At 35.6% G+C, this 24597-nt stretch overlaps 1 protein-coding gene across 5 annotated transcripts in view; it reads right to left on the bottom strand.

The window, feature by feature from the left end:
- Positions 1-18989, bottom strand: part of LOC137652043 (protein mono-ADP-ribosyltransferase PARP12-like) — a 101773-nt gene extending 82784 nt beyond the window's left edge. For 2 of the 5 annotated variants that reach the window (XM_068385284.1, XM_068385263.1), the window contains exon 1: positions 18839-18989. The gene's annotated coding sequence lies outside the window, so the exon portion shown is untranslated. Of the gene's footprint in view, positions 1-3195; positions 3397-3706; positions 4179-13284; positions 13347-18838 lie in introns of all 5 variants that reach the window. The other 3 variants (XM_068385268.1, XM_068385275.1, XM_068385258.1) reach the window with 3 other exon arrangements.
- Positions 18990-24597: the final 5608 nt, after the last annotated feature.

The following is a 24597-nucleotide window of genomic DNA, read 5'->3' on the forward strand; positions in this document are numbered from 1 at the left end:
CCGGAGATCACCTTTGGAGACTGCGCATGCTGCTTGCCTCCTGCACAAATCATGTCCACAGAAGTTCTTACTGTGGACGTTGCAGAATAAACTCCCACACTTCGGATGGTCCTCCTGTAAAGAGAAGAAATTCCATGAGTATCAAGTGAAAAATGTATCACTAGATAACTAATGATAAAGTATATATAGCTTAAAGTAACTAAGCTAGAAAGGAAAGAAGGAAAGACACACACTTGTATTTCCTGCCCAGTCAATTGCTGTAACCTTCCAGATAATAAAATTTCATGGTTATTTTTATTCTGGAATAACCATTAAGGTATTTCCAAAGGAAAAAATAGGTGTAGCTCACACCAATATAAATAATTTTAATATACTGGATAGTTAATAAAGAAAGAACTCACTTTCTTCATTTGTACGGTTTCACAAAAGGCTGTACAAGACAACACAAGAATGTTGGAAAAACTTAGTGTGATAATATATTCTATATTCTAGTTTTCTCCATGCAGTATATACTATACTGTAAAAATACTGGCTACTGTATATAATATAACGTGCCGGCTGGCACGTACCTTAGATTAGTTCCAAGGTATACTACCTTTAGACTATTGGGTGGAAGATCGCTGGTTCAAATGTGTGTCTGCCGGCCGGCAACTATAAATGCTAGCACCCGGCTGCCGGCTGCCAATCGTAGCGGCCGGCAGATCTTATGGTGTGCTTCTGTTGCCGGCCGGCAATGGTATGCTACCTATGCCGGCCGGCAGTAGAAAAGAACCAGAGATTTTCCACCTGCCCGGCTGCCGGCCACTCAGGCCGGCAGTCGGGCTAGGGTACAAACACTAGAAGAGAAACAGAATGGATGTAAGGATATAAGACGGCACTGCCTTACAGCCCGGCATCCAGAAAGAGTGAACATAAGGAAGGGGAGAATGTAAATTCAGGCTTCCTTCTATCCAATGCTGCCTGGCTCTACAGACAGACATTGATGTGAGACCAAGGGAGGTCTGGGGAACACTCTACAGAAGTTAGGCCTTTGCCGGCCGGCAAGGGACTGAGTCAGCTCCACATCTTAACCTATACTAGGTACAGATGTAGAACGACGGCCAAGAGATGTAATGGCTAGGCCATTACTAAGGAAAGGGGGGAAAGGGGGAAGAGGGTCCTACAAACTCTGCTTTAGTAACAGATCACCCCGCAGCCAAGAAAGCTCATCCTAGCATAGGGGGAATCATGGGAGGGAGGCCGGCAATAATTGCCATCTCCCCCAGTACTAAAACAAGGTTGGGTGTTGCTATTCACAAGGGAAAGAAGAATCTTATCCTTCAAACCGAGAACAACAACACAGGACTAATCTGCTAGATCACTAGAAGAAGGGATCATCTCGTACAGAAACCTTCAGAAGTGGTCTAGGGAGGCTAAGCCTCCTGTGTCTGCCCTTGGCCTAGCAAAGGAATCTCATTCTCTATGCTAGAAAGAAACAGACACAGACCAAATACTCTGATGTCCTGCCCCCTCCTGAAGCCAGATTCTCTGGAGACATGAAAGAACAGAAACACCCTAATATAGTTATATCTAAATATTATTCAGATAAACCATTAGGGTTAAGCCTAAGGCTTAAACAGAGGGAAAAGGGATTGCGCTTACTCTCCGAGGAGAAAAGAGCAGCTGGGGAGTGTGTGAAAGTATACTAAGGCTCCATAGGCAACTAGCCTAGGCGCGAAGAGAATCGATTACCTAAATCACCGAAACTCTCTCGTATACGATCTTGGAAGAAATATCAACAATATCTTATATGTATAAAACTGCCTAAAGCTTTAATAAATTTTAAAACACTCGGAAATCTGAATATCATGCATGAAAGTACTAGGGCCAAACGTCTAGGCTACAAAGCCTAGCGTATACTAGGATCGGTAATTCACTCGCCGAAACAGAAATACTGATAGCATCATATAAAAAATTCCTATGTAAAGCTAAATAGCTAAAATTATTAAAGCATAAGGGCCGGGAACGTCGCTCTGGCTAACTAAATGACTCATGCATGGCGAGCGACAGCGTCCAGGACGCCTCTGGTAGGCAACAGCTCTTGTAACGAAAATATCGCTATCTAATTATCTTGAAAACACCAAGAGCTTACATTTATACATAATAAAGATAATACTCAACTTTCCAGAGGCAGAAGAGGCTGGGGAAAGCATTATAAGGTTAAAATAATCCAAGATTTACGAGTAAACACAGGGAAAACACCGAGTTGTTGAGCTACGCAAAAAGGAATGCAGATGGCGCCGTCGGCGGTGCTATGTACGCACTCGAAGCGAGATAGGAGAGGTGCCTTGTTAGCGGCTCTGCTTTCATTCTTGTTTTTCGTTTTCTTGCCACTTTGACCCCTCGAAGTGTTAATTCTGTTCGGGGTGTAGATTGCTATGTGGTGTGTCAAGAATACGTCCTCTGATATTATGCGATATCCCTGTTTAAATTTAATTAGGGATATTCGCTCCAGGAGTTAGAATTCTGGATACCTTAAGGTAAATTCTCTGGGAATATCACCGTAGTCAAATATACCCAAGGAAGCTACCCTATAGGAACTTTCAACAGGACGACATGGCCTGAGCCCAAAAAATAATTTGTTTCCAGAAAGTCGTAAGTCTTCTGATCATTGCGCATTGTACTTTGGATTTAGGATCATACAAAGTGTCCGCGCCTTTATCGTAACTCCAAATTTGTGCAACACTGCACTCGTCAAATGAAATTACACTCCGATTTTATTTTTAATAAGTGGATTACCGATTCCAAAATGCTAGATTCTACAGCTATCTTACTTGACCAGCGATATAAAGTTGATAAAGAAGGAAAAGTTGATAAAAACTTATAAGCTTTTGGACTCAAACTGCGTAACGTTAAGGCTTTGCTGATATCACCGTCTTCCCAAGTATTAATATTACTTCCAGTGACAAGACATGCTACTTGTTTGGGTGAAAAGTATTTCTTTAAATTAGCTTTTACTACAGCAGTTGCTGATGCATACATCTCATTAAACTTAGCGTACATCGCTGTTTTCTCTTTTTCCAAATTTTCCTTTTCTTTTTCCCTCTTGACCTTATTATCCAACTATTTAGCTTTTTCATTTTCCCATTTAGCCCTTTCAGTAGCAAAACAGCTTTCTTTAACTTCCCACTGCTCTTTTTCACATTTCTACTTTACCTCATATACTTCCCACTTCCGTTTGATATCATCTCTCTCCTTCTCCAGTTGCTCAGTTATACGTTGCAAATCTTCAATCGTGGGCACCGAATTGACCTTTTGTACAAAAATCTTCCCTGTTTTGTCGTACTCTTGACTAAGGATTTCATCTACAAGTAGTTTTTATCCTCTTTTTTTCGGCTCTTACCATCCTGGACGTATCTGATTAAAATTAAAATTGAATTATTAAAAAAATGGACTTGTGTAGAGAACAATGCGATTAGAATTTTCTGACATTATTGAATATGTAAAAATCTGAACTAAAATTTATGAATGGTACTTTTTCACAGGGAAATGTAATAAAAAAAAAAAAATTTTTTAACTATATATGAGGACAACAACTGATTCCGCGATTTCCAGATTACTAATGAATAATAAAGAGGATATACAATAATTATAATCTATGTAAGTTGTTTACAGCGTCATTTATATCTTAATGTTTAACCAACAATACACGATACTGGTTTCTTACCTTGTTATGCATGTGAATGTCCAGTTGTAGGTAAATGCATCGTCGGTACAGATCCTTTTTTTATTCTGATGAGAGATCGAGGCACTGGTTGATTCAGCAATTCATACATCAAATTCCTTTCAAATGCATCAGCTTCAAAGTGTTTACTACATATCTGAGCGTTTTCCCTTTAATAAGATCTTCTCGTTTGCACAGCTGAATCCACGTTTTCTTTGTAATGATGTCCATAGGGAATTTATGAAAAGTGAGATCCTTACTTTTTCCTCTATATGAGAAGCATCCGAAAACTGCACAATTACTGGGCATGTTGTTATATATAAAACAGCTTTACTCAGCAAGGCGGAAGTGTACACCACGCTTGCTTGTAAACAACTGCCCAGTCAAGGGGTGATCGACCTTTGGTATGCTTGGGTGGAAATAGTATATAGACCTTGGCCGCACCTATAGGTCCTGCCTACGTCACAGTCTGTACCTGCACAGAAGAGTCATATTTTTGGTCGGGGTTGAGAAGACCTCCTTAATCTATAGACCTTGCATGAAAGGACAACGGATCCCATGTGTAGGGGACGCTAAATTTTTAGAATTCATTTTCGATTGTAGGTTGACCTGGGTCCCACACTTGAAGGTGTTAAAACTTAATGTCTTGAGGCTCTGAATCTTTTAAAAGTTTTGTCCCATACATCCTGGGGGGGGGGGGGGGCAGACGGTAAAACTATTTTAAAATTATACAAGGCCTTAATTTTTTCTAAAATTAGTTATGGGTGTGAAATATACTCCTGAGCCACCCCAAGCCGATTAATTGGACTAGATTCAATACATTATGCTGGTATTAGATTGTCCACAGGAGTGTTTAGAACCTCACCTATCCCAAGTCTCCTTGTTGATGCTGGAGAGTTACCTCTAGACCTTTACCGAATGTCTTCCATTCTTCGGTATTGGTTTAGATTGCAAAGACTCCCTAACTCTCTAGCCTTTCAGACTGCAAGCCTTGTAAGACACGCATCATACTTTGAGTTGCACCCAAAATCTCCTCAACCTTATGGCTTTCGGGTGAAACGATTATTAGATAGTCTGGATATAATTAGAAATAAGGTACTTCCATTCAAGGTATCATCAACGCCTCCATGGAAGTTGCCAGAGATATCTTTTTGTAAATATTTTATTGGAGATAAGAAGAATATGTCAGACCTAGAAGCCAGGTCTCTTTTTAATGAACATGTTAAAGAACATAGAGGATCAACTTTTATCTATACTGATGGCTCCAAATCTGATGCTGGCGTTGGATTTGGAGTACACAGTAATGGTTTTAATTGTAGAGGTGCACTTCCTCTGACCGCTTCCATATTTACTGCCGAACTGTATGGCATATTAACCACTATTGAGAAAATAGCGTTGGAGAAGGAGGGTAATTTTACAATTTTTAGTGATGCAAGGAGTGTCCTTCAAGCTATGGAAGTTTTTAATTCTAATAACCCTCTAGTTTTAAAGAATTTAGAATGGCTCTTCCTTATTGGACGGAGAGGTATAACAGTTCAATTTTGTTGGGTTCCAGCACATGTAGGTGTGTCCGGGAATGAGAAGGCAGATTCACTGGCTAAGGAGGCTGCATCCGAGTTGCTGCCAAGAAGGTATCCCATTCCCTGTAATGATTTCTTACCTGACATCAAGAAATTGGTTTGCAATAAATGGCAACAGCAATGGGATAGTCAAGATAGCAATAAAATGAGGGAAGTAACAAATGACTTATATCCTTGGAGTTATAATATGATGCCCCGAAAATGGGAGACGTCTCTTTGTCGTCTCCGTATTGGTCACACTCGGTTGACACATGAGTTTCTGCTGAAGGGCCAACACCAACCGTATTGTGACAACTGTTTAGTACCTCTAACAGTAAGGCATTTGTTGACCGAATGCCCCAATTATAACAACTTGCGGAATAGATATTTGTTTGAGGCTCGAGGTGAGGGTGGCAGGTTCATCCTTGCCAAGATTCTTGGAAATGATGTGTCCTACCATGCAAGTGGCATTTTTAGATTTCTTTCAGAAGCAGGTCTTCTGAAAAATATTTAACTTATGACATTCAATTTTTATGATTTTAATTGAATTCTCTATAATTTTTTATTTTATTTCATTTTTTATTTTTGTATACATAAATTAAATGTTACCGGCGTCAATGACCTTAGATGTCAGGATGCCTGAAAACTTTAAATCATTCATTCATTCATTATTCGGTATTGGTTTAGGCTACAAAGACTCCCTAACTCTTTAGCCTTTCAGACTGCAAGCCTTGTAAGGCACTCAACATACTTTGCGTTGCACCCAAAATCTCCTCAACCTTATGGCTTTCATGTAAAACAATTATTAAACTGTCTTGATATAATTAGAGGTAAGGTGCTTCCATTTAAGATATCACCAACCCCTCCATGGAAATTACCACAGATATCTTTTTGTAAATATTTTATTGGTGTTAAAAAAAAAATATGACTGAATTAGAAGCTAGGTCTCTTTTTATGGAACATGTTGAGGAACATGGGGATTCAACTTTTATATATACTGATGACTCCAAATCTGATACTGGCATTGGATTTGGAGTATATAATAGTTCTTTTAAGTGTAGAGGTGCACTTCCTCCAATATCTTCCATATTTACTGCTGAATTATATGGCATACTAACCGCTATTGAGAAAATAGCATTAAAAGAGGAGAGCAATTTTACCATTTTTTAGTGATTCAAGAAGTGTCCTTCAAGCTTTAGAAGGTTTTAAGTCTAGTAACCCTTTAGTTTTAATGGTTTTAGAGTGGCTTTCAATCATTGGCCTGAAAGGTATAACAGTTCAATTTTGCTGGGATCCGGCGCATGTAGGTGTGTCTGGAAATGAAGAAGCAGATTCACTGGCTAAGAGTGCTGCAGCCGAGTTGCTACAAAGAAGGTATCCCATTCTTTGTAATGATTTTTTACCAGCAATTAAGAATTTTATTCATAACAATTGGCAACAGCATTAGCATAGTTTATTCGAAAATAAGATGAGAGAAATTGCGATTGTTATATACCCTTGGAGATATAATGAGATGCCGCGAAAGTGGGAGACTACTGTTTGTCGTCCGCATTGGTCACACTTGGATGACACATGAGTTTCTGCTGGCTGGCCAACACCAACCATATTGCGATGACTGTTTAATACCCTTGACAGTGAAGCCCCACTTATAGCACAGAAAGAAATAGATATCTGTTTGAGACTCGTGGTGAAGATGGCAGGTTCATACTTGCGAAGATCCTTGGACATGTGTCGTACAATGCTAGTGGCGTTTTTAAATTTGTATCAGAAGCTGGTCTTCTTAATGCTATTTAACTTTTATACCATATTCACTTTATCGTTTTAATTGAATTATTCTTTTAATCTTTATTTATAATAAAGGATATTGGCGTCAATGACCTTCGATATCAGGATGCCAGAGAACTTCAAATCAATCAGCTACCATAGAGAAAGAGTTTTTTCTACACTTACCAAGAATAAAGTAGCCACAGACCAATTATATTGCAGTAGTTAACCCCTTGAGCGAAGAAGAATTGTTTGGCAATCTCAGTGTTCTCAGGTGTATGAGGACAGAGGAAAATATGTAAAGAATAGGCCAGAATATTCGGTATATGTGTAGGCAAGAGAAAAATGAGCCGTAACCAGAGAGAAGGATCCTATGTAGTACTGTCTGGCCAGTAAAAGGACCCAATAACTCTCTAGCTGTCGTATCTGAACGGGTGGTTGGTGGCCTGGCCAACCTACTGCTTATAATGATTATAAACATATACCTGTTAATACTAAGTTATTTATTTTAATCATTAGTAACAATATGGCATGATCATAGTTATCCAAGTGTTTTGTAGCTAGCCATTATTTTGATATTTTTAAAACCCAGTAAGGATAAGTTTTTAGAAGCAGGCTATCGACCAATTGCATTGACGTCTTGTTTATGTAAGATCATGGAGAACATGGTCAGTGCAAGACTGATGGTGGTACCTAGAGAAGAAAGTTATTTTATCACCTATGCAGTGTGGATTTAGAAAAATGCACTAAGCGACTGATGTGTTATTTCGACTTCAGCCTTCTATTTGTGAAGCCTTTTTACCTTGAAAAGGCATGAATATATGATATACTCAAATCTATTCATAATTTGGGATTGATAGGAGAGCTACCATTATTCATTCAATAATTTATTTCACATATATTTTTTTCAAGTTAAAGTGGGTGAAACTCTGTCAGAGAGGAAATGCCAGGAATAGATAGTTCCACCGTGTAGTGTGCTAAGTGTAACCTCATTTGCATTAGCCATTAATGGGATATCCTTTGTTATTCCCCAAGATATTCTCTCAACACTATTTCTATATTATGATCTCAAACTACAGCTCTCAATTGATAAAATTATTAGTGGATTGATATGAATGGATTCAAGTTTTGGATCAGTAAAACTGTTTTTGTCCATTTCTGTCGTATTCGGGGAGTACATCAAGATCTGGATATGTGCATCAAAGGTCAACGGATCTCATGTGTAAATGAAGCTAGATTTCTAGGATTAATATTTGATTACAGGCTGACATCGATTCCTTACTTGAAAGCCTTAAAAGTGAATTGTCTTGGGGCTCTGAATCTTAAAAGTTTTGTCACAAACATCATGGGAGGAAGACTGCAAAACCCTTTTAAAGTTATACAAGGCTTTAATTTTTTCAAAAATTAGCTATGGTTGTGAAATATACTCCTCAATCAACCCAAGGCCATTAAAGATTTTAAATTCTATACATCATACTGGTATCAGATTGGCCACAGGAGCCTTTAGAACCTTGTCTATCCCAAGCCTCCTTGTTGATGCTAGAAAATTCCCTTTAGATCTTTACCGAAAGTTTTCTCTTGATTGGTATTGGTTTAGGTTGTAAAGACTTCCTAATTCTTCAGCTTATTAGACTGTAAACTTTGTAAGGCATTGTAGATATTTTGAGTTGCACCCAAAATCTCCTCAACCTTCTAGTTTTGTGCTAGAAATAAAGTGCTCCCATGTCAGAGATCATTAACCTCTCCATGGAAATTACCATAGATATCTTTTTCCATATATTTTAATGGTGTAAAAAAGAACATGGCTGACTTCGAAGGCAGGTCTCTCTTTATGGAACTTATTGAAGAACATAGGGAATTGACTTTTACATATACTGAAGGCTCGAAATCTGATGCTAGTGTCGGATTTGGAGTATATGGTATTACTTTTAACTGTAGAGGTGCACTTCCTCTAGTATCTTCCTTATTTACTGTCGAACGATAGGGCATATTAACTGCTATTGACAAAATAAGGATAAAAGATGAGGGCAATTTTACCATTTTGAGTGATGCTAGGTGGTATATACCATGCTAGGTGGTATATAATGTGCTAGGGAGTATAGTGGTATATACCGTGCGAGGTGGTATTACCGTGCTAGGTGGTATATACTGTGCTAGGCGGTATATCTTAGCAATCCATGTTTGCCAAAGGTTTTATAAGCGGATGAACAACATGGTGAAGTCACGAGAAATTTGGTGTGGAGAAAATGCCCCCCTAAATCTTAATGAAGTCACTGACCGCAGTGTGAGGGTGATAGACAAGATGTCTTTTTGGCTTCTACTCCTGATGCCTGGCCGACGAACTTCTGGAATTAGTATGGACCAGCAGGGGTCACTTGCCTTAGTTAGATAGGCACTGCGCATCACAAGGAACTGGCTATCCTTCGATGAATCTAACCAATGAATCCTCTATGGATTTAGTCAGTCTATGGAAAGAGCAAAAGACAGAATGACCCCCATTCACGGACGTAGCGAAAAGCTAAGAATCTCCCGGTTTTTAATAAATACTAAATAAAAATAGAAAATATGTAATTGAAATGTTAGAACCATGAATCAGTGGGGGAGTTACAGAAAGTGGAGAATGAATTGGTGAAGAAATCTTAGACCAAGCCAGTATATATATATATATTTATATATATATATATATACATATATATGTATGTATATATATATGTATTTATATGTGTATATATATGTGTATGTATATATATGTATATATATATATATATATATATATATATATATATATATATATATATATATGCATATATATGTATATATATACATGTATATGTATATATGTATATATATATATACATGTATATATATATATATATATGTATATATGTATATATGTATGTGTATACATGTATATATATGTATATATGTATATACAGTATATATAGTGTATATATACATGTATATATATATGTATGCATATGTATATATGTATGTATATAAATGTATATATGTATGTATATATATGTGTATATATGTATATATATATGTATATATGCATATATATGTGTGTATATATATACATATATATGTACATATGTATATATATATGTATATATACATATGTATATGTATATATATAAATCTATGTACATATATATACATACATAAATACATCTATATATATACACATATATATGTATATATGGATGTATATATATGTATATATGTATATATGTATGTATGTAAATATATATATATATATATATGTATATATATGTATGTGTATATATGTATATATGTATGTATACTGTATACATTTATGTATATATGTATATATTTATATATGTATGTATGTATAGACATATATACATACATATATATATGTATGTATATGTATGTATGTATATATATGTATATATATATACATATGTATATATACATACATATATATACACATATGTATATACATATATATACATATATATGTGTATATAAATATATAAATATGTATGTATATATTTATGTATATATATATGTATTATATGTATGTATTTATGTATATATATATGTATATATGTATATATGTATATGTATATATGTATATATGTATGTGTGTATATATGTATATATATGTATGTATATATACATATTTATACCTATATATACATATATACATATATATACTGTACATATATATATATGTATATATATATATACATATACATATATACATATATATATATGTATATATGTATATATATGTATATAAGTATATATATATATGTATATATATGTATATACAGTATATATGTATATATGTATATATATATGTAAATATGTTTGCATATATATATATATATATATATATATATATATATATATATATATATATATATATATATATATATATATATATTCTAGAAGAACAGATGGAGTTGGAAAAGAAGAGGTAACAGAAAAGGTATTAACAGAGTGGAGAGCTATAAATAGTAGATTGTTACTTGCTAAGGGTATATCAAATAGTGTAATATTTGTGTTATAATTTGCTATGCACCAACAGATTAATCCGATGAAGAAAGGAAAGATGATCAATATGAACTGCTGAGTATAATAAATGAGGTCCCAGAAAGAAATATGAAAATTTTGATTGGTGACTTCAATGCTAACGTTGGAAGGAGTAATCAAAGTATAGGGAATGTGATGGGTGTTGAGGATCTAGGCAAAGTTGCAAATAAAATTTGAGCACATTTTATAAGGTTTAGTTCATCAAACATACTTGGTATTGGAGGTACTCTTTATCCAGGTAAAGGACATCCACAAATATATATGGACTTCACCATGTGACAATTACAAAAATCAAATACTGTAGATCACATAGCCCTTAATAAAGATATGAGTACTCTGATAAATGCAAGAAGCCATAGATGTGCAGATATTGGTAGTGATAACCAGCTCCTTATTTCCACACTGAAATTAAAAGTGAAAGCACCCACCAGAAATGTAGATAGAATACCTAGGTTTGATACAACTAAGGTTCTAGAAGATGAGTACAGAGAAACATTTGCAATTGAATATAGGAATCAGTTTGCAGTTTTACAGACTTTAATAGACAAAGAGCAGACAATTAAGAAAGAATGGTGTGATATTAGGAACATATGTCAGTTGGTTGGTAATGAAGTTTTGGGACATGCAGTTACAAGGAGAAAGCCATGGATATCAAATGATACTTGAGATGCTTTTAAAAAAAAAGAGAGAGACGAAGACAGAAATTGATTGTTAATAGTTTTTGAGGAAGTAATGAAAATTACAAGGTAGAGTGTGCTAAGTATTCCAGTATTGATAGTGAGGTCAAAAGAAAACCCATGAATTACGGGAAAAAATCTTTAGACAGGAAAGTAAATGAGGCTGAATTCAGGGAATGGCTATGGTGTAGGAATTGCTCATAGAATTATAAATTATCAATGAAATCTCTATGGAAGCAAGAAGAAGATGCGTATGCCCATTATAAAGAGAGATGGATGTGTTATAACAACAGAAGATGAAGAAATGCAATGTAGGATATACACACGAGCGAGGTCATGAATAAGATATATGAAAGGAGTAATTTGATTAATATACCTGAAGCTGAGGAACACCTTTATGGGCCCATAAATGAATTGTATTTGAAGTCGAAGCTATGTGGCAAGAAGATTCAAAACCTAATGAATGGGAGTTAGGAGTGTTGGTGAAAATAGCAAAAAAAAAAAAAAAAAGAAAGAAAAAAAAGATCTGACTGATTGCAATAATTACAGAAGCATCAAACATACGTCAGGTGTCATGAAAATATATAGCAAGCTTATTCTAAAGAGACTGGAGAGAAAGATTGTTGAAAAGTTGAGAGATGAACAGGCAGAATTCAGAAAAGGTAGAAGTTGTTCTGATCATATTTTCATTTTAAGGCATGTTGTACAGCAATGTGCCATATATAGAAATCCACTTTTGATGGCATTTTTGGACTATGAAAATGCCTCTGATAGTGTGCACCGCCCAATTTTGTGGAGAATCTTAAATTATTATGGAGTTCCTCTTAACCCTGGATAGGTACGCTCCTCGGACACCCCTTTAAGGGTATACTCGGTCGCGCGCGACCCCGACGCAAAAAAAAATTCTCGAAAAATCTGTTTTTGCAGTAACCTTTTTTTTTTTGCCAAAAAAAATTCAATGAATGCTTAAAACTACTGTAAAGATAAATACTACTCATCTGCAGAAAAACTATTTATTATAAATATTTTAAAAAATTAAGTAGAAAAAAAAGACCTTACATAAAAATTCATAAAAAAAAAATTATACATATATACACAAATCCTTTTAGGAATTGATTCTTGAATGTTTAGGACACATCTTGATGTATTTTAGATGAAGTCGGACCCATGGAGAGGAAGATCTGAAATGAGAAAAAAAGGGTAACCTTTTTTGGCCAAAAAAATGTGTCCAAATTTCATGAATTTTTTTGGGTACCCAAATGAAATAGGAATTGGCTAATTTTTTTAGGGAATAAACATATGTTATCCTAAAATAGAAATATGTAAAAAAATCTTCATTATTTTGTAAATTACATTTATATCAGGGGCCATATCTAAAGGTCATTTTTTGAGTACTTAGAAATTTCGTAAAAAAATACATATTTAATAAATAATATGATATTTATGCAGGTAAAATTATACCAAAATATCACAAATTCTTTAGGGAACAAGAATATATATAGATTGGGCAACTTACGCTTCGGATATGTCCACAAAATGGCCGCCAACCACACTGACTCAGACTCCCTAATCTGCCACCTGAAATGTAGGAAAGGTATGTCAATTTCAAGGTGTTATTTACTAATCTAATTATTCTTGGATATGCATAAAAATTGTATGGTGGGTTGCTGGATAATTGTCGCTTATTTTACGACTATAAAATTAGAATTCTGACCCCAAAAAATTTTTTTTAAGGGAAATAAAATCGAAATAAAAAAAATTGTAAAACAATATAATATTTTAGCTAAAAAAATTTGATGATATTCAATAAAAAAAGAAGTAAACAAAATTTTCCGACAAATAAACATCTAAATGAATCATTACTCTGTGATAGTTCCTTAGTACGTAGTAATTTTGAAAGAAATGGGAAAAAACGAAAAAGGGGCAATCGCAGGAAAATCGAACACATACCTATATATACGCCATATCTGGCTAAAAATAAAGATAGGCATGGGTAGCCAGATCATCTAGAACCACTTTCCAACACTATAAAAATATATGTTTTGCGACACTACTTGCCAATTCCTTACGGTAACATGACTAAGCAAAAAAATGCAAAACAAATAAAAAGGGGCACTCGATGAAAAATGGCAACGTGCTAATGGTGGGGATTTCAGAAAAAAAAAATTTCAGCCACGTGCTAGGCAAACCATCAAGCAGATTTTCCGACAAATAAACATCTAAATGAATCATTACTCTGTGATAGTTCCTTAGTACGTAGTAATTTTGAAAGAAATGGGAAAAAACGAAAAAATGGCAATCACAGGAAAATCGAACACATACCTATATATACGCCATATCTGGCTAAAAAAAAAGATAGGCATGGGTAGCCAGATCATCTAGAAACACTTTCCAACACTATAAGAATATAAGTTTTGCGACACTACTTGCCAATTCCTTACGGTAACATGACTAAGCAAAAAAATGCAAAACAAATAAAAAGGGGCACTCGATGAAAAATGGCAATGTGCTAATGGTGGGCATTTCAGAAAAAAAAAATTTCAGCCACGTGCTAGGCAAACCATCAAGGCAGATTTTCCGACAAATAAACATCTAAATGAATCATTACTCTGTGATAGTTCCTTAGTACGTAGTAATTTTGAAAGAAATGGGAAAAAACGAAAAAGTGGCAATCACAGGAAAATCAAACACATACCTATATATACGCCATATCTGGCTAAAAAAAAGATAGGCATGGGTAGCCAGATCACCTAGAAACACTTTCCAACACTATAAGAATATAAGTTTTGCGACACTACTTGCCAATTCCTTACGGTAACATGACTAAGCAAAAAAATGCAAAACAAATAAAAAGGGGCACTCACGGAAAAATGGCCAACATTCTAATATACGGCATCTTAGATAAAAAAAAACACATGCACGTGTTAGCCCAACCATCAAGGCACACTTTCTAACAAATAAACATGAAAAAAAATCAATAATATATGGAAATTCCTTACTACGTAGTAAATTTTTACAAATATTGAAAAAAAACAGAAATTGGCAACCGCAGGAAATACCCCACATACCAATATCTACGGCGTATCTGACAAAAACAAAGTCACGCATGGGTAGCCAGATCATCTAGACACACTTTCCAACATTACAAAAGCAAAAGTTTTGCGACACTATTTGGCAATTTCTTACGGAAAAATGACTTGGCCAAAAAATGAAAAAAACTGAAAAAGGGGCACTCGCGGTAAAATGGTCCTCGTGGTGATGAACGACATTTCAACTAAAAAAAAAAAATCATGCACATGGTAGCCAAACAATCCACCAAGACTTTCCACAACTGATAACCTATACAAGTTGCACCATTCTACGTCAATTTCATAATTCGTAATAACTTTGATAATTATGCAACTTACCTTAGAAGGGTAAACTCGGTCGCGCTCGACCCCGACGCGTCTCAGAAATCTGGTAAGGAGTACAGCTACAGCGATGCACATCTGGACACTACTAGAGTGTGTAGGCGAGACACCGACTGCAGGTCGATCACTCACAAATTCAGTCACGAGGGTGAGTCACGTGAGAAAAACATCTTTTGTTTTGACGCTCGGGGTCGCGGACGACCCACCAGGGTTAAATATGTAGTTTGATTAAGTCTGTTCATGAGCATAGCAAGTGCAAAGTTAATGTTAGTGGAGTCCTATCAAATGAACTTCCTGTGAACAATGGAGTATTCCAAGGGAATGTGTTGTCACCTATGTTGTTTATCCTCCTTATGGATTTTGTAATGGGTAGAACAGGTGGGATTGTGGAGAAAGATTGGACTGAATTGATATTAGGAAATTAGCTGACCTAGAGTATGCTGATGATGCTGTCCGTATTAGCAGACAACCACAGGATTTGCAATGCTTGCTTACTAGTATGCATGAAGTATCATATTAGGTTGGGCTCAAGACAAATAGAATAAAGACTGAGATGATGAGAGTGAAATATGCAATAGAAAATAAAATATCATAAGAAGGAGAGAGGATTAATGAGGCAGAATCATTTAGATATTTAGAAACTGATATTTATTACAGGGATGTTAGAATTGAAGTTTAATGAATGATTGACAAAAGCAAATCTGATAATGGCTAGGTTAAGTCAAATTTGGAAATCAAATCACCTGAAATTACAAATCAGTTTAGTGAGACATGTGTTACTATATGGAAATGAGTCGTGGTATGACAATGAAACAATATCCATAAGAGTTTTTAGATTTGAGAACATATTTACAGGATTAGAAATGAAACTGAAAGAGAGATTACTCGAGTGCCATATATGGATGAGATCATGGTGAGGGGAAGATGTAGGTGGTTTGGGCATGCTCTTCTCACTTCCCAAGCATGATTAGTTCACTAAACTTTTAGCTGGGCTCCACAAAGCACCAGAAGAGTTTTGAGACCAAGGCCTACATGGATGAGGAATATGAAGCGTGAAGTAGATGATGAATGGAGAAGTATTGAACTAAAAGCTCAAGACAGACTATTGGCAAAATCTAACCGAGCCCTTTTCCTCAATAGGCGTAGGAGATGATGATGGTGATAGTAATGCAATAATTGTCCTACAAGCTTTAGAAGTTTTCAATTCTAGTAATCCTATAATTTTAAAGATTTTTGAGTGGCTTTTAATTATTGGACTTACAGGTATAACAGTTCGATTTTGGTGGATTCCGGCACACGTAGGTGTGTGAGTAAATGAAAAGGCAGATTTACTGGCAAATAATAATGCAGCTGAGTTACCAAGAAGGTATCCCATTTTCTGTAATGATTTTTCACCTAGTATTAAGAAATTGGCAACAGTATTGAGATAGTTTAGTTGCAAACAAGATGAGAGAAATATCGAATGTTATATATCCCTTTGGAGGTATAACATTATAGCACGAAAGTGGGATACTACCCTTTGTCTTCTCCGCATTGGTCACACTCGGTTGACACACGATTTTTTGCTAAATGGCCAACACTGACCATAATGCGACAAATGTTTGGCACCCTTGACTGTGAGGAATTTGTCGACCTAATGCCTCACTTATAACAACAAAAGAAATAGATATCTGAGGAGAGGATGGCGGATTCATCCTCACCAAGATTCTTGGACTTTGTGTGTAGTACTATACTAGCGGTATGTCTTTGCTTTTCTTGTTTTAAATTGAATTTCATTTTATTCTTTATTTATAACTTATGATATCGGTGTCAGTGACCTTGGATGTCAGGATACTAGAAAAGTCCAAATCAGTCAATCGATCAATTTATCTAGATTTACTACTCAATTTACATTTATTTAAAGAATGTAATTTTTATTATGCAAGGGCACAATAAAATTGTCGAAAACCGGAATGGAAATAAAAAAACTATTAGGAATGAAAATGGATTTAAAAATAAAGAGTATTTGCAATTCCACGATTATAACCACATATAGTTGTAGTGCCGAAATTTATTACCACTTTTTAGCGTTATTACAGTAGGACCTTTTTTTTTGTTACATTTGTGAGGTTTATCCCACTTCCAGGAAGTCTTCATTTCATTCTCTATCCGTTAAGAATAATTAGGAGCCGAGAAGTAATTTCATTCTTCCTTTCTCTGATCGTATATATTGAAGAGCCATTGTTTGGGCTTCAGACTACTACGATATTCACTATAACTTTTTCAATGAAGCGCATTTACACTATTTTCCTACTAGCTAATTGGTTGGAATTATTTTATCCGAATATCATTATAGTTTTCATACTATTACAAAGTAATGTGAATCAAAACTTATTTACTAGAATAAATTACTTCCTCAGGTACATGTTTTATCAATAAATAATGTTTATGAATAAAAAGATTATAAAGCATTGTGATGATAAGTCTAAATTTAATAACACCTGCTGAAGTCATCGACAGGAGCTTGTTGTCAGATTCAAATGTCTTCTTATATCTATTCTTCGTAATTTTGAAAGTCACATATTTATTCTTTTGAGGAATATATACTTCCAAATTACAAACCGCCTTTTGTAGTCGGTATCAGTCAACAATGCACGACCTGCAAAGTACTGTACATATGTAGATGGCTATCTATTTAAACATCGCTTCACCTTTACGAGGACCCCTAAGTGCATCTGTACTCATACATATAAGAGACGGCCATTCCATTAAACTACATGACTGCGCAAAAAAAAGAGGTATGTAATAAATTGTTTCATAATTAAAATTCTATTTAATTTATCTTTTCCTCGAAACCGTAACATTTTCACCTGGCCATGTGTACGTTCAAGGTCGATCATGTAAAAGTCACGCATTCAGAATGCGAGTTCTTTTACTCGGGCAGCTGGACAGTGAGTCATACAAGTAATCGTGGCAAAATAAAAACAATTGACTGATATGAGTAATCACTGATTGTGTTAACCACAAAAGCCGACTCTAATTTCCCTTAAAACCACTTTAAACGATGTCAGACCTTATATATTTTACACTTATTTACTTATTTAATCATTTACTTGATTATGATCGTTCCTTACATACAAAATGGAGAATCTTTCAAGTATCTCACAAGATATTTTTCTTTTACCATTGCGTGTTCCTTTCCACAATTCAGGTAGAGAATGGGAGAAAACACTCCAACCCCCTTTATTTTTACCCTTTCAAATGCTTATTTTATATTATGTAAACTACTTATCTATAAAATTGTATTAGCAAAGGCTTGTCATCACTAGTGCTGCAAGCGAAAGGTCTAACTGACCTTGATACTTTGGTAGAATCTTTGTGTACATCGACTGAGAAACTCCCACTTTCAAGCACAGGGCTACAAAACAGGCTTACCATCCCCTATGTTGAATAGATTAACCCCCTTTTTAATGTTTTTCGATATTTTAAACTATATTTCAACTTTTATATTTAGCATAGGCCTTTCGTAAAAGCTATTTGTAATATCACTTAAGCTCTATCAACCATGATTTCAATTTGTTTAGCACTATCTTGGGAAAACAAACAAACGGGGAGTATAATTTTTGCATTCACTGTCACTAATCTTCGATGGATCATACTTTGTCTTCATATATTACTCACCTCAGCGTGCTGAAGCCAACGAATACCAGTGATAAGGTTTCTGCTTAGGAATGCTTTAGGAACTGAAACTATGAGCCCATTTTCACATACACTTGTAAACCCAAGATAGTGGAGCAGCTGACTGACACTTGAATCACACTCGTTCTGCAAAGTTGACGCATCATTTTTTTCGGGGCAAACTATCGTATCGTGGCTTGAAGATTTTCGTTTTCGCACCAAAATCATCGTACATAAATATCAGATTAATTTTGTAAATATCATATATTGTCACCCATTAGTTATAACATCTTTACTGGGGATCTTCAAATGAATAGTCTTAGCTGATATTTGATATGATCATAGGCTACAGCATCAGGTCATTTTGTCTTCTCAAAACAATGTCAGTATGTAGATTTTGTTTTCATAGGAAGGACATACATAAACTGTGCTGAATCTCACAATATCTGAGTTAATAGTTTTCACATCCATATCCAACAAATACATGTTTAATTAAAACTTTTTGATATTTTGCGATGCATATCAAAAGTGACAAATTAGCCAGTGTTAATTTCACAAAGACATTCACAAGAATAGGCTGCATCTCTAAAATCTAATACCTTTGTATACCTTTTATCACCCAAAATTACCTATAGATAAATAATGTTAGATAGTGGAGAACTTTTATACCTTTGGAATGTATATTTAAACACTAATTACTCTACTTTAACTTAATTAAAAGTCAGTTTATTATAGATATCATTGAAGACTTATTTGACTTTTTATTTTCTTCTAACAATGCACAGAAACGGAATGAGACATGAGTTATATCTGGTGGTTAATCACTTCAACAACACGGATGTAGAAACAAAAAGGGTTGCCTCATATTATTTTCTAAATCCTGATTTGTTATGCAAATGTAGTTTTTATCTCGCACAGTTCTAACTTCAAAACTTGCGGTCACGTTTTACTGCAGTCTAGCCTACAGAGGGACACCAAAAACAATATGGCTGGGCTTGGATTGTGATATCTGTGTCAACTCGGGGGCATAAAAGGTTTTCATGCTCAGTTATAAATAACCACAAATAAATTAGAAATTTAAACTTATTAAAACTATTGGCTGCTTAACAATATGTATTTTATTCCGTTGACATAATTCTGGGCTACATCAGGTAAACTGCAAAGGCAGTTCGTCAGAGCAATGGGTATTTTTTCCCTTGACTGATATGAATTTAATTTTTCGTTACATTTTTAATTCTTGGTGGTGTTACTTCTTGTTCGCTTCCCTTTTGCCGTTTGTACTGCATGCAACACTTACGGATGGACAGGATTTTATACAATATGTCATTAGCCCAACGAGGGAATATATTTTTTTTTTTTTATTATTATTATTATTATTATTATTATTATTATTATTATTGAATGTGATTGGCCTTATTTTAAGTATCGGATATTTCCATTTTGCCAATCACGAAATTACCATACATGTAGAATAATTATCGTACGCATGGCAACCTTTGAATGTGAGTAGTGACGTCAAGGCCACCCAGATACAGTGACTACGAAGTTCACATCATCCCTCTTGAAAGAACGTGTTTTGAACTTGGGATCCGAGCAGCGAAATTTTATTTTTCCTAACAGGAGTGCATAAAACCAATTATATGGGTAACTACTGTTGTGATCAGTAATTGCAAGCATAATGAATTAAGATGATTATAGGTTGATTAATAATAGTAGTAATAATAAAGTTCTCACATTAAAATAGACAAAACGTAGCAATAATATTTTGCATGATTTTACAACAAGAGCGTGATATATGTGATGAATTAATTAATCTCTTGAACGAAAGGCATATTCTGTACAAAGACATATAAATGCAGGTCATGTTTTAATTGAAAAATGGGAAGGGTGGGAAGAGTAAGATGCTCAGTAAAAATACTTAATATTGGTAAATCTTAGTCAAGCATACATTTGTCTACATTAATAAATGTATCTTTTAAAGATAAAATAAATGCAGTATTTTCCCTGGTAACTTAAATTATAGATTGTAATATGACACACACACCCACACACACACACACACACACGCACACACACACACATATATATATATATATATATATATATATATATATATATATATATATATATTATATATATATATATATATATATATATATATATATTGATTTGGCTTATGAAAAGTAATTAAGTGCCCTGTAAGTTTTAAAAACCATCAAAATGGATTATTTTTTCAATAGTTTTCTTTTGTTAGTAACAATGTGCTTAACTGTTTCATAGTCGATTCATGCAAATAGCCTACATCCTTTTCAATATAAATTATCATCATTGCACCTACATTCTCATTGCCAAGAGAAAATTGTAAGAAAGTCTCAACATAGAAAACTAGCGTCCACATTCAACCTGTGTTACTGATGTTGCAGTTACTGTACATACTGTTATGCATTACCAATGAAAGGAAATGCATTCTCGAGTATATTATTAGCTTCTTAATGTTATGTAAACCAACCACACAATTTGTGTACTTCTTTCATGTAGTGATTAAAAGATTTCTTTCCCCTTCCTCTGAACATTGTAGGTCAGATTCTGTGTATTCTTCAAATAACATCAATCATTTTTTTCTCTTTTAAAGAAAATTAAACAAAAATCATGTTTCGTAATGAAAAGGACATACATGTACTTCCTTGCAAAATATTCCTGTTCAAATAAATAAGGAAAATAGTTCGTAAATATTCAAAGCTTTCCGAAAATATCGGTGTGATTATAGAAAAAGTAGTGTTAGTAATTTGATATTTGTTTCGCGATATGTCATTTCATCTTGGATAATTTGTTTATCACTGATATTCCCTCTTCACTAATGTAATAAATTTCTATGAATTGTTTTATTACTTGGCCAAAAAATCGCCTTTTCCCCTATCATTATATTACTAAAGATTGTAATTCATAACATCTACACTTATTTTAAAGTCTCTCTCTCTCTCTCTCTCTCTCTCTCTCTCTCTCTCTCTCTCTCTCTCTCTCTCTCCACTTATTTTCGGTCTAGCATCAACTCTGATCACCCAAAAGGATTTATTATTCCCAACCATCTGAGAAGCTATTTTTTGTCTAGTGGTCACGAAAGGTTCTCCATAAAATCTACTTTATTTGGGTATGGTTTAATCTCTTAGATGTTAGATATGTCCTCGATGATCAACTTGGTCTCTCTCCAACTTTAATTTCTTTGAATTTAACCTCAAGTTTCTATCCCCAGAGCTTTGTAACACTTTTGTTATCCTTTATTTATGCCCTTTATCCAGTGGAAGCTACTAATATTCTTTATTGAAAAACTTTTGCATTTAATAACCATGTTGACACTTCTGCAATAGTAGGGAAATGGAGCCAGCAGAAAGTGGTTCCAGCAATGGAATACTGGAAACTTCCCAGAATTCCCAACTCCCTGGAGGATGAACAACACCTTTCTCTCGGGAAGAGGAGCTAAGAAACGGGGTATTAGAAATTCGGCACAGGAGAGTGAACCACCAATTCAGGAGTCAAAATTGTGGTTTCACACATTTCAGTGGAGCTATTCTCCCACAGTTAGAGGCCCACACGATCTCGAATCGATTCAGGCTTCAGTACAGGAGTTTCATCAAAATTTTATGGGGTATATAACCAAGCATTCAGTGCTCTTTTCCTCTCACAAGTCCTAGCTGGCTTAAGGATGGGCTTGGGCTGAGTAATAGTTCTTGTAGGACGGTAACTTTCCCTTTGTTGTCGGGACTTATTACGATCTCGAGATGAAAGGTATGATGTGACTATTGCAGCCACACTATACGCATTACTATCATTGCCAAAGTCAGAACTCTCCGAGCCGTCAGATGGAGTTGGACTATTATTCACAAGTTTTGAACTATTCTGATACTCGGTTACAGGATCAGAATCCCTCAGATACTAGAAAAAGGGCCTCCTAAGATGGACTGGAGTTTCAAGCCAGTCCTTTAGCTGGATATGGTGAGCTTTTACCAGTTCCCCATCAGGCAGTCTTTGCAGCTCATAGGTGACTTTATTTCTTGTGTACCTTAGTAACACGGTATACCTCCTCAAACATAGGATGAGCTTGTTCGGCAAAAGGTGTCCCAACTGGTGCCCCTTCTTAAGAGCTTGAGAACCCTCCTTAAACAGTTTGTACCGAGGATGTCCTTTAGCCCATAAGTCTCTCGTTTCTGCTGACAGCAATGGGATACTATCAACATCGTTAGCACCCTTCAGTATGTTCTCAGCTGGAGTACAACCAATCTTGGGATAAATACTGGTCCCATTTCTGAGATTCCCCAGAAATCACCTTCAGTAACTAGCCAATGGTACGGTCCACCCACTCCACTGCGCCATTACTAGAGGGTTTATATGGAATTGTGTACGATATTGTACAGCTCCAACAACTCAGTAAATTCCTGGGAAATAAATTCAGGGCTGTTATCAGTCAATATCTGGACTGGAACACGAGGAATAAGAGGAAAAATTTGGTCCTCAAGTGCTTGGCATATCATACTGCTCTTCTTATTCCTTATGGGTTTGGCTGTCACTCACTTGGAATAATGATCGACTACCATCAGACACCCAATAAAACCAGTACTGGTTGTTTGGAGACTCACAAGGTCCATAGCAATCAATTCAAAAGGAGAAGAGGTCACAGTTTTCAAAGTTGGCGGGGCAGCCACATCCCTTGAAACCTGACAAATCTGACATTTCCAACATGTCTGGCGCATACCCTTGATTGCACTATTTAAAGATTTGTGCCAAACTAGTTGATGGAGCATGGCAGTCATTTTCCCGATCCCCTAGTGAACATTCTGGAGGTGTGTCTCAGCAGCTAGGTCAATCAGGACATTGAAGGTGACTACTGGGACTACCGAGTCATCTGGGTTCCACTTCACTAGCAGATCCTGGTGCACCTTGAGGTCAGACCAAAATCTCGTATGTGGCAGATAAGTGCGGGCAGTGTTTCCCAACCCTGGGGTAAATTACCCCAGTGGGTAATGGACCCGTATTTTTGGGGTAATCAAGATGTTCTGAAATTGAGTTATTCACATTCCCATAATTATTGCTAGAATTCATACACAAAATCTGCAATAATTATTTTATAGGAAAACTCAATAATTTTAACATTGCTGTACAATAATTTGGTCCGGGTGGCAGGCAGCTCAACCCTGCCCCCCGCTCCGAGCAGCACAACAGTCTGCCATCTGTCAACACTCGCTAAATGAAAGACAGAAGAGCATTCTTGGAGAACACTCCACCATCAGGTTCAGGGTCGGTCAACTTCATGACAGTGGTCTCGGGATGCAGCGGGGATACTGAACGTACTTTGAGAGGCAATTGAAGAACAGAAGTGTGGTCATACACCAACTGTTCTCAGGGGGAATCCAGGGTCAGGTAGGCTGCATCCAGTAGATTCCAATCAAGGACAAAACAAAAGTTAATGTCTTTGGCCGTCACCACCACATAGTTAAACAGCAGTAGCCTCCACTCGGAAGGACACTTTACCTCTAACTGAACTTAACCTAGAATGCTGGTGCAGGTACCGGTCAACCCCTCTAACTGTTCTCCTGACTACTTGGTGTTCTGTGCTAAGTTGGCTCAGTATGGACTCATTGACACAAAATAAGGTTCCCTGTAACATTACTAGACCTACTGCCGAGTGTTGGGACACTAGCTTTCAGCTGGACTGACAAGTTGTCTTTTCAGTCACATACTGGATTAGAGGATAATCCTCTGGTGCTTCC

Source organism: Palaemon carinicauda, chromosome 1 (genome assembly GCF_036898095.1).
Source record: "Palaemon carinicauda isolate YSFRI2023 chromosome 1, ASM3689809v2, whole genome shotgun sequence".
In the NCBI taxonomy this organism is placed as follows: Eukaryota; Metazoa; Arthropoda; class Malacostraca; order Decapoda; family Palaemonidae; genus Palaemon; species Palaemon carinicauda.